We start from the raw sequence: 12,167 nt of genomic DNA, 5'->3' as shown, positions 1-12,167 counted from the left end.
GAGGCGGAGATTGCAGTGAGCTGAGATCCGGCCACTGCACTCCAGCTTGGGCGACAGAGCGAGACTCCGTCTCAAAAAAAAAAAAAAGAAAGTTCAGTTTAGCTGTCTTGATAGCCACAGTTGAGTGCTCCTGAGCCCCTGTGACAAGTGGCTCCTGTATTACTGGACAGCGAAGGTCGAAAATACATTTGACCAGGTCACTTCTCAGGATGAGAGCATTGTCTTCGAAACTGTGCTTTATCTCCTGTTATCTACCCAGCTCCAACTTCAAACCAGCCTAAGTAACCCTCTTTTTGTTAAAAATCTGACAAGCCACTCCCAGTGCAAAGCTCTGCCCAGAACCTCTTCTCCTGGGCTCTTGGCTGGCTTATGCCTTCTCGTCATTCAAGTCTCTGTTCAAATGTCCTCTCCCCAGAGAGGCCTTTCTAAGGGTGCCCTGGACAGTGTTCAAACTCACAGGCCATAAGCCTGAATAGCACTGATCCAAGGCACTAGTATTTCTTACCTAGTCAACTCTGGAAACAATCCAGTTCCTATGGGATTTTTTTTTTTTTTTTTTTTAACAGAGCTCTGTTTCCCAGGCTGGAGTCAAGTGGCATGATCATGGCTCACTATAACTTGGCTCAGCCTCCCAAGTAGCTGGGATCACCAGTGCATGCCACCATGCCTGATTTGTTTTACTTTTTTTTTTTTTTTTTTTGAGAGGGAGTCTTCCTCTGTCACCCAGGCTGGAGTGCAGTGGTGCGATCTCGGCTCACTGCAACCTCCTGCTTCTGGCTTCAAGCGATTCTCCCACCTCAGCCTCCCGACTCTCTGGGACTACAGACACACGCTACCTTGCCTGGCTAATTTTTGTATTTTTAGTGAAGACGGGGTTTCACTATGTTGGCCAGGCTGGTCTCAAACTCCTGAACTCAGGTGATCCACTCGCCCTGCCCTCCCAAAGTGCTGGGATTACAGGCATGAGCCACCATGCCCTGCCTGTTTTACTTTTTAAATTGTAGAGACAGGGTCTCGCTGTTGCCCAGGCTGCTCTTGAAACTTCTGGCCTCAAGCAGTTCACCTATCTTGTCTTTAAATGCTGGGATTACAGCGCCTAGCCCATTTTTTTTGGTGTGTACATCTCACATTAAGAAAACACTTTTTTAGCTGTTAAAAAAAATTGAAAGCTTTTTAATATTCTTTTGAAATTATTTGGCTTCAAGGAAGCTCACATTTATGATTCCTTTGATTTCTTGGCAATCATTGCATACTTGGGGATATTTGTGATTTGAGAAAATCTAATTTCCAAATGTAATTCGATTGCTTATGAATACTAAATTTAATGATTAATGCAGTTGTCATGATGTCATATTTCTAGATGCTTATTTAAATATTTATTCATTCCAACTTTGTAGTTTTCTCTTTGCATTGTGGAACTCTTTTCCCTTTATCCCTGTCCCTGACCTTTTCATAGCCCCGAGAAGCTCATGAGCCACCAGCATTATTTCCATGGCGCTAATGAAGAAAGTGGCCCTGTCTATGATGCATTCTCCTCACAGCTGGCTGAATGATCTTCACTTGTAAACCAGATCATGTCATTACTCTGCTTAAAACCTTCAAAGGCTTATCCTACTTCGAATGAAATCTAAGATCTTTCCTATGGCTTAGGCTGCCCTGCGTGGTAGCCTCAGCTGACCTCTCAGGCCTCATCTACCATTCTTCTTGTCACTGCTCTCAAGCCCAGCTGGCTTTATTCCCCTTCTTTCAACACACCCAGCTTATTTCTGCCGCAGGGCTTTGCACTTGCCGTTCCCTCTGCCTGGAATGTGCTTCCTCTGGATAATTGCACAGTTGTCTCATTCTCTTCGCTTGTGGTTCAGCTCAAATGTCCTCTGAAAGAAGACTTCCCAAAGTACCCTATTTAAAGTACCCTTTCTTGGCCAGGCACGGTGGCTCATGCTTGTAATCCCAGCACTTTGGGAGGCCGAGGCGGGCAGATCGCGAGGTCAGGAGATCGAGACCATCCTGGCTAACATGGTGAAACCCCATTTCTACTAAAAATACAAAAAAATTAGCCGGGTGTGTTGGCGTGCGCCTGTAGTCCCAGCTACTTCAGAGGCTGAGGCAGGGGAATTGCTTGAACCTGGGAGGTAGAGGTTGCAATGAGCTGAGATTGTGCCACTGCACTCCAGCCTGGTAACAAAGGAAGATTCCATCTCAAAAAAAAAAAAAAAAAAAGAATAAATCTATGTAAAGGGTGGGTTTAGCATATACCTGGAATGTGAAAAGTACTCAGTGTGAACCAGCCAGGTGCAGTGGCTCACGCCTGTAATCCCAACACTTTGGGAGGCTGAGGCAAGTGGATTACTTGACCTCAGGAGTTCAAGACCAGCCTGGGCAACATAGCAAAACCCCAACTCTACAAAACATAAAAAAATCAGCCGGGTGTGGTGGCATGTGCCTGTGGTCCCAGCTACTCAGGAGGCTGAGGTAGGAGGATTGCTTGAGCCCCAGGGGCAGAGGTTGCAGTGAGCCAAGATCATACCACTACACTCCAGCCTAGCTAGGCAATAGAGCGAGACCCTGTCTAAAAACAAACAAAAAACTATGAACTGTTAGTAGCACATAGTAATAAGCAGGTACGTCTTCATTCTTCCTGTGTAATACTTCAGGTGCACACATGCTCAAGAAAGTATAAGAAGTGCTATAGCAAAATACTGTTACCCAGCTTAAAAGCTAAAACATGGCCGGGCGTGGTGGCTCAAGCCTGTAATCCCAGCACTTTGGGAGGCCAAGACGGGTGGATCACGAGGTCAGGAGATTGAGACCATCCTGGTTAACCTGGTGAAACCCCGTCTCTACTAAAAAATACAAAAAAAAAACTAGCCGGGCGTGGTGGCGGGCACCTGTAGTCCCAGCTACTCGGGAGGCTGAGGCAGGAGAATGGCGTAAACCCGGGAGGCGGAGCTTGCAGTGAGCTGAGATCTGGCCACTGCACTCCAGCCTGGGCGACAGAGACTCCGTCTCAAAAAAAAAAAAAAAAAAAAAGCTAAAACATTAGAGATGCAACTGAAGGGCCTTATACCCTACATGAAACCCATTCCTCTTCCTTTTTCCTCAAATGTAGCCGCAACCCTGAATTTGGTGTTTACAGTCTTCTGTGCATATAGGCGTGTATCTTTAAACAATAGTTTTTGTCATGTTCTTTTTTTTGTTTTTTGAGACGGAGTCTCGCTCTGTCGCCCAGGCTGGAGTGCAGTGGCTGGATCTCAGCTCACTGCAAGCTCCGCCTCCCGGGTTCACGCCATTCTCCTGCCTCAGCCTCCCGAGTAGCTGGGACTACAGGCGCCTGCCACCTCGCCCGGCTAGTTTTTTTGTATTTTTTAGTAGAGACGGGGTTTCACCATGTTAGCCAGGATGGTCTCGATCTCCTGACCTCGTGATCTGCCCGTCTTGGCCTCCCAAAGTGCTGGGATTACAGGCTTGAGCCACCGTGCCCGGCCCCGACTAGCTTTTTGTTTTTTTTTGTTTTTTTTTTTTGAGGCAGAGTCTCGCTCTGTCGCCCGGACTGGAGTGCAGTGGCCAGATCTCAGCTCACTGCAAGCTCCGCCTCCCGGGTTTACGCCATTCTCCTTCCTCAGCCTCCCGAGTAGCTGGGACTACAGGTGCCCGCCACCTCGCCCAGCTAGTTTTTGTATTTTTAGTAGAGACAGGGTTTCACCGTGTTAGCCAGGATGGTCTCGATCTCCTGACCTCATGATCCGCCTGTCTTGGCCTCCCAAAGTGCTGGGATTACAGGCTTGAGCCACCGCGCCCGGCTATACTTTTATATAAATGGTGTCTGTGCAATTTAGAGTTAACCTAGCAGGCCTGAGACTGCTGTCCTTAGAAAAGCCTGTTTGAAAGATTGACCCTTGGCTGGTATCTAGGAACTTGGATTTCGGGAGGGTTCCTGCCGTTCCCCAAATGGTGAGTGCCTAAACAATTTCCGCTAACAATGTGGTTCGTGTTGAACACCTGCTCTCCTTCTGGAGTCTGGCATTTTGGTACACGACCACCCCCAAGTACAACTCTGGTCACTGGGTAATGAGCTTCCCTGGTAGATCGCATATCTCTCGTGCTGTCATACTTGGCAGTAGGAATGGATGGAGTCCTATGTGACTCCACTAGGAGAGGACTCTTAGAAGCTTGTCCTGGTTTCCTCTGGGCTTCAGCTCCTGCGTCTTTTCCCTTTGCTGATTGTGCCTTGTATCTCTTCACTATCATCAATCACAACCATGCCTACACCTCCAAGCTAAATCCTGTGACTCCCCCTAGTGAGTCATTGAACCTCAGTGTGGTCTTGGGGGCCTCTGATAGCAGGATCATACTGGGTGTATCCTGACAGAGCTGGTACTAGGGTGGCACTGGGTTCTGCCTTCTGAAACTTGCTTCTTTTTTTTTTTTTTTTTGAGACGGAGTCCCACTCTATCCCCCAGGCTGAAGTACAGTGGTGGGATCTCGGCTCACTGCTAGCTCCGTCCCCCGGGTTCACGCCATTCTCCTGCCTCAGCCTCCAGAGTAGCTGGGACTACAGGCGCCCGTCACCATGCCCTGCTAATTTTTTTTGTATTTTTAGTAAAGACAGGGTTTCACTGTGTTTGCCAGGATGGTCTCGATCTCCTGACCTTGTGATCCGCCCGCCTCGGCCTCCCAAAGTGTTGGGATTACAGGCATGAGCCACCGTGCCCAGCCTGAAACCTGCTTTTTTTCATCCAGTGTAATGCTTTTGAGATTTGTCTATGTGGAAACGTGTGTAGCTCTAATTCACTTAGTTTCACTGCTATACGGCTGTGCTGATAAGGTAGCCACTAGCCACATAGGGCTATTTAGATTAAAATTAGACAAAACAAATAATCCAGTTCCCCAGACACATAGTCACATTTCACATGTTCAGCAGGAGCCTGTGGCTAGTGGCCGCCATGGTGTATAAAGAACATAAGGAACATTCCCATGAGAACAGAAAGTTTTGTTGGACAGTGTTTACTTATCAATTCACTTGGTTGAAATTTAGGGTGTTTTCAGTTTTCTACCATTACAAACAGTGCAGCAGTATGCGTTGGTATCTATGTCTCCTTGAGCACACGTAGGAGTTACTCTGGGAGATATACCTAGGAGTTGAAGTACTGGACGGTGCGTTCTGGAAGTATTCACCTTTATAAGATACTGCTAATCTGCTCTTCAGAATGATGGTACTGGTTCTCACTCCCACCATTAGTGTTCCTGTTGCTCAGTGTCCTTACCTTTTATTTATTTATTTGTTTATTTATTTATTTATTTTTTATTTTTTTGAGACGGAGTCTCGCTCTGTCGCCCGGGCTGGAGTGCAGTGGCTGGATCTCAGCTCACTGCAAGCTCCGCTTCCCGGGTTTATGCCATTCTCCTGCCTCAGCCTCCCGAGTAGCTGGGACTACAGGCGCCTGCCACCTCGCCCGGCTAGTTCTTTTGTATTTTTTAGTAGAGACGGGGTTTCACTGTGTTAGCCAGGATGGTCTCGATCTCCTGACCTCGTGATCCGCCCATCTCGGCCTCCCAAAGTGCTGGGATTACAGGCTTGAGCCACCGCGCCCAGCCCCTTTTATTTATTTTTATTTTTATTTTTGAGACAGAGTTTTGTTCTTGTTGCCCAGGCTAGAGTTCAATGGCGCAATCTCGGCTCACTGCCGCCTCCCGGGTTCAAACGACTCTCTCGCCTCAGCCTTCTGAGTAGCTGGGATTACACATGTGCGCCACCACACCTGGCTAATTTTTGTATTTTTAGTATAGATGGGGTTTCACCATGTTGGCCAGGCTGGTATCAAACTCCTGACCTCAGGTGATCCGCCCGCCTCAGCCTCCCAAAGTGCTGGGATCACATGCATGAGCCACCGAGGCCGGTCACAGTGTCCTGATAAATATTTGCTATTGTAACACTTTACAGTGTTTGTCCTTCTGATGGTGGGAATTAGTGGTTTCGGATTGCATTACCTTCATGACTATTGAGGTTGAGCTATTTTCACATGTTTATTGGCCATTTGCCTTCTGTGAATTGCCCACTTTTCTGCCGGATTGTCTTCGTCTTATGGAGTGCAGTTGTTCTCATATCTGGGCCTTGTCTTTTATTTTTATTTTTATTTTTTGAGACAGAGTCTTGCTCTTGTCACCCAGGCTGGAGTGCAGTGGTGCGATCTTGGCTCACTGCAACCTCCGCCTCCCGGGTTCAATCGATTCTCTGCCTCAGCCTCCCAAGTAGCTGGGATTACAGGTGCACGCCACCACGCCTGGCTAATTTTTGCATTTTAGTAGAGATGGGGTTTTACCATGTTGGCCAGGCTGATCTCAAACTCCTGACCTCAAGTGATCCTCCCACTTCGGCCTCCCAAAGTACTGGGATTATAGGCGTGAGCCACCACACCCAGACGTCTTTTAATTTTTATAATGTTTTAATGTTCAGGGTTTTAAAAAATTATTATTATTGTTATTATTATTTGAGACAAAGTCTTGCTTTGTCGCCCAGGCTGAAGTGCAATGGTGCAATCTTGGCTCACTGCAACCTCCGCCTCCCAGGTTCAAGCAATTCTTCTGCCTCAGCCTCACGAGTAGCTTCTTGGGCTGGTGGCTCACTCCTGTAATCCCAGCACTTTGGGAGGCCGAGGCGGGCGGATCACCTGAGGTCAGAAGTTTGACACCAGCCTGGCCAACATGGCTAAATCCTGTCTCTACTAAAAATACAAAAATTATTTTTTTTTTTGCCACTTGGCAGCGGGTGCCTGTAATTCCAGCTATTCGGGAGGCTGAGTCAGGAGAATTGCTTGAACCCGGGAGGCTGAGGTTGCGGTGAGCCAAATTGCACCACTGCACTCCAGCCTGGGCAACAGAGCGGGAGTCTGTCTCAAAAACAAACAAACAAAACATGTATTCTGAGAATTAAATGAGATAAAATGTAGGAAAGAACTTTGAAATGATACATTTCAGTATACACGTACTGTCCCTGAGCACGTGTAGATGAATGGGTGCCACTACCTACCACCTGAGGGCCAGAGGTTGTCAGGCACAGCAGGTTTATTTTTATTTTTGAGACAGTCTCACTCTGTCGCCAGGCTGGAGTACAGTGGCGTGATCTCGGCTCACTGCAACCTCCGCCTCCCGGGTTCAAGTTGATTCTCCTGCCTCAGCCTCCCGAGTACCTGGGACTACAGGCGCATGCCACCATACCCGGCTACTTTTTTTTTTTTCTTTTTCTTTCTTTTTTTTTTTCCAGTAGAGACAGGGTTTCGCCATGTTGGCCAGTCTGGTCTCGAATTCCTGACCTCAAGTGATCTGTCCGCCTTGGCCTCCAAAATGTTGGGATTACAGGCGTGAGCCACCACGCCCAGTCAGACACAGTGGGTTTAGGTTGTGTGTAGTGAAGGGGAGAGTAAAAGACACAGAAGGACTGGTCATATTTGACTCTCATTGTATGCGGGATTCGATTTCAAATCAGAGCATGAGGTCAAATCACATTATAGGTAAAATTACCTACTCTTTTTTTTTTGAGGCGGAGTGTTGCTCTGTCACCTAGGCTGGAGTGCAGTGGTGTGATCTTGGCTCACTGCAACCTCTGCCTTTTGGGGTTCAAGCAAGTCTCCTGCCTAAGCCTCCTGAATAACTGGGGTTACAGGCATGCACCACCACCTTCAGCTAATTTTTGTAGTTTTAGTAGAGTTTCGCCATGTTGGCCAGGCTGGTCTCGAACTCCTGGCCCCAAGTGATCTGCCTGCCTCGGCCTCCCAAAATGTTGGAAATACAGGCATGAGCCACCGTGCCTGGCTAAAATTATCTACTCTTTTTTTTTGTTTTTTTGAGATGGAGCGCAGGCTAGAGTGCAGCGGCACATTCTCGGCTCACTGCAAGCTCTGTCTCCCTGGTTCAAGCGATTCTCCTGCCTCAGCCTCCCAAGTAGCTGGGATTACAGGCACCTGCCACAGTGCCTGGCTAATTTTTGTGTTTTTAGTAGAGACGGGGTTTCACCATCTTGGCCTGGCTGACCTCGAACTCCTGACCTCGTGATCCACCCGCCTCGGCCTCCCAAAGTGTTGGGATTACAGGCGCGAGCCACCGTGCCAGGCCAATTATCTGCTCTTAAAAGTCCCCATGCTAGGCCAGGTGCGGTGGCTCACACTTGTAATCCCAGCACTTTGGGAGGCTGAAGCAGGTGGATCATGAGGTCAGGAGATCGAGACCATCCTGCGTAACACAGTGAAACCCTGTCTCTACTAAAAATACAAAAAAATTAGCCGGGCGTGGTGGCGGGCGCCTGTAGTCCCAGCTACTCTAGAGGCTGAGGCAGGAGAATGGCGTGAAACCAGGAGGCAGAGGTTGCAGTGAGCCGAGACAGCACCACCGCACTCCAGCCTGGGTGACAGAACAAGACTCTGCCTCAAAAAAAAAAAAAGTCCCCATGCTTGCCCACAGGGCATCTCTCAAAAAGTCTAGCAGATTCATTTCATCCTCCAGTGTGAGAACAGATTGCCTCTTCAGCTGGGCACCAGAGGAAATACTGATCTTAGGTTTTGGAGCCATGCTGAATTAAAACCTTAGCATCACACAGTGAAACTGAACCAGCCGAGGGAATGGCAGATTCACAGTTTCCATCATTTTTTGTTTTTTTTAAATATATATATATGTGTGTGTGTATATATGTATATATATGTATATATGTATATATGTGTGTATATATATACGTATATATATATACGTGTGTGTATATATATATATATGTATTTTTTTTTTTTGAGACGGAGTCTCGCTCTGTCGCCCAGGCTGGAGTGCAGGGGCGCGATCTCGGCTCACTGCAAGCTCCACCTCCCGGATTTACGCCATTCTCCTGCCTCAGCCTCTCGAGTAGCTGGGCCTACAGGTGCCCGCCACCATGCCCGGCTAATTTGTTTTTGTATTTTTAGTAGAGACGGGGTTTCACCGTGTTAGGTAGGATGGTCTCGATCTCCTGACCTCGTGATCCGCTTACCTCAGCCTCCCAAAGTGCTGGGATTACAGGCGTGAGCCACTGCGCCCGGCCTTAAATATATTTCTTTATCCTCATTGAAGAGCTTCCATCGCCCTTCACTCTCATCTCATGCTCACTTTGGGTCTTGTGCTGAATTCAGCTCTCATTCTTTTTTTTTTTTTTGAGACAGAGTCTCACTCTGTCGCCCAGGCTGGAGTGCAGGGGCTCACTGCAAGCTCCGCCTCCCGGGTTTATGCCATTCTCCTGCCTCAGCCTCCTGAGTAGCTGGGACTACAGGCGCCCGCCACCTCACCCGGCTAGCTTTTTTAATTTTTTATTAGAGACGGGGTTTCACCGTGTTAGCCAGGATGGTCTCGCTCTCCTGACCTCGTGATCCGCCCGTCTCGGCCTCCCAAAGTGCTGGGATTACAGGCTTGAGCCACCGCGCCCGGCCTCAGCTCTCATTCTTTAACAGATACAGATGGCCTGTGTGCCAGATGCTGTGCTAGGCTCAGACCAAGAACCCTTGTGTTTCCGGATCTTACATTCTAGCCAAGAGGCAGATGATGAACAAATAGGCAAAATGTAATTGCTACCCAGTAGTACTATGAAGACAGAGCAAGGCACAGGTTAGGAAGTTCTGGAGTGGCTTGGGAAGGCCTTCTGGGAAGCAGGATTTCATTTTCATCAACTCTGCAGGAGAGGAAGCCAACTCTGTAGATATGGGGACGGGGGACGGGGCCCAAGCCAGCAGAGAGAACAGCTGGTGCAAAGGCCCTGAGGCAGGCAAGAGGGTGCCTGCATGTTTGAGCCCAGCGAGTGGAGGGAAGGTGGAGAGGAAGCCAGGTGGTGAGGTTGGAGGGCCTGTAGCCCATTGTGTTGACCTTGACCTCTGCTTTGGGTGAAAGAAGAGCATTGGAGAGTTTTGAGCTGAGGAGGGACAAAATATGTTTAGCAAGATCACTCTGGTTTCTGTGCTGAGAAAAACCTGAAGAGGGACAAGGGAGCTATAATATTTAGGGGACTGTTGTAGTGGCCCTGGTGAAAGATGGGTGAGAACTAATTAATTCTGGATATTTAGAAGTTAGAGCCACCATTATATTTACTGTCAAATTAGATGTGGGGTATCAAACAAGATGAGTTCAAGGGGAACTCCGAGGTCTTTACCTTGAATCAAGGGATGAATGGACTCCCTTTTTTCCAAGGTTTTTACCTTGAATCAAGGGATGAATGGACTCCCTTTTTCCCAAGGTTTTTACCTTGAATCAAGGGACGGATGGACTCACTTTTAGTTGAGGTGAGGAAGCCTCAAGCCTCACGTGTAGTTCTTCCCGTGGCAGCGGTAGAGATGGGGGTGGGGGAGGCCAGCGTCTCAGTTTAGGACAGGTTAGTTTGAGATCCTACCAGATACCAGGGAGAGAGATGGGGTAGGTAGGTGAATATATGCAAATCTGGAGCTCATGCTGGAGAGCTACGTTTGAGGGTGATCAGTGTATAGGTAACAAATTTTTTTTTTTTTTTTTTTTTTTTTGAGATGGAGTCTCACTCTGTCGCCCAGGCTGGAGTGCAGTGGTGCGATCTTGACTCACTGCAGCCTCCGCCTTATGAGTTCCAGCGATTCTCCTGCCTCAAGCCTCCTGAGTAGCTGGGACTACAGGCGTGCACCACCATGCCCAGCTAATTTTTGTATTTTTGGTAGAGACAGAATTTCACCTTGTTGGCCAGGCTGCTCTCAAACTCCTGACCTCATGATCTGCCCGCCTTGGCCTCCCAAAGTGCTGGGATTACAGGTGTGAGCCACTGCGCCTGCCCGGTGGCATTTCAAACCATGAGACGGGATGAGACCTTCCAGGGAGTGAGAGCAGGTAGAGAAAAGGTCTAAGGACTGAGCCACTGTGTTTCCCATCATTAGGAGGTCAGATGAGAAGGAGCCAGCCATGAAGACTGGGAAGGAGTGGCTGTGGGAAGGTGGGTGGTGTCCTAGACACAGGTGTCTTTTTAAGTCAGAGGGGCCCGGAGAAGGATCCTTGTAGTTTTTTGTTTGTTTGTTTTTTCAGACGGAGTTTCACTGTTGTTGCCCAGGCTGGAGTGCAATGGTGCAATCTCGGCTCACTGCAACCTCTACCTCCCGACCTCAAGTGATCCGCTCACCTCAGCCTCCCGAGTAGCTGGGATTAGAGGCATGCGCCACCACGCCCGGCTAATTATATATTTTTTAGTAGAGACGGGGTTTCTCCATTTTGGTCAGGCTGGTCTCGAATTCCCGACCTCAAGTGATCCGCTCGCCTCAGCCTCCCAAAGTGCTGGGATTCCAGGCGTGAGCCACCGCGCCCGACTGATCCTTGTAGTTTGAGTAGTTATTCCTCTCTCTCTGAGCACGGGCAGTTTGTTGGTGAACTGAGAATGTGACACACACATGATGCAATTCCACCGTATCAAGTTTGAAACCGCTCCATGCCAGCAGCATATGGGAGTGTAGGAATGGCAATTGTAATGAGATATCACAGTGTAAAATTCCTCAGCTCTGCTCTAGTACAGCCTGGAGACAGACGTCTGGGCCAAGAAGGGCTTCTGTGAGACACAGCATGGGACAGTGGCCTGGCCAGAGAGACTTGGGCATGCATCTAAGGGCTGTAAGCCTCAGTTTCCCTATCTGTAAAATGGAACTCTAATCGCTGTCTCCACCCAGGAGCATTTTGTGAGGATTCAGAGAAACTGCATATGGAATGCTCCACCAAGCCCAGGAACTTACCAAGGTCTCATCCATGTGAATGATTCTATAATTGCCAGGCCTCTGCCAGGGGTTCTGAATGCTCAAGCACAGACCAGAGCCCGTGGGGACGCCACTGTGCAGATCTTCTCACCATTTCTTTTTTTTTTTTTTTTTTTTTGAGACGGAGTCTTGCTCTGTCGCCCAGGCTGGAGTGCAGTGGCCGGATCTCAGCTCACTGCAAGCTCCGCCTCCCGGGTTTACGCCATTCTCCTGCCTCAGCCTCCGGAGTAGCTGGGATTACAGGCGCCCGCCACCTCGCCCGGCTAGTTTTTGTATTTTTTAGTAGAGATGGGGTTTCACCGTGTTCGCCAGGATGGTCTCGATCTCCTGACCTCGTGATCCGCCCATCTCGGCCTCCCAAAGTGCTGGGATTACAGGCTCGAGCCACCGCGCCCGGCCCTTCTCAAC

General features: G+C 48.7%; 1 long non-coding RNA gene across 1 annotated transcript in view; it reads left to right on the top strand.

Moving 5' to 3' along the window:
• LOC117074527 overlaps positions 1-12,167 on the top strand; it is a 28,133-nt gene that overhangs the window by 1,434 nt on the left and 14,532 nt on the right. The window lies entirely within an intron of this gene.

This window comes from Trachypithecus francoisi, unplaced genomic scaffold (genome assembly GCF_009764315.1).
Source record: "Trachypithecus francoisi isolate TF-2019V2 unplaced genomic scaffold, Tfra_2.0 Lachesis_group5, whole genome shotgun sequence".
Taxonomy (NCBI): Eukaryota; Metazoa; Chordata; class Mammalia; order Primates; family Cercopithecidae; genus Trachypithecus; species Trachypithecus francoisi.
This window is presented reverse-complemented; position numbering and strand designations above follow the sequence as displayed.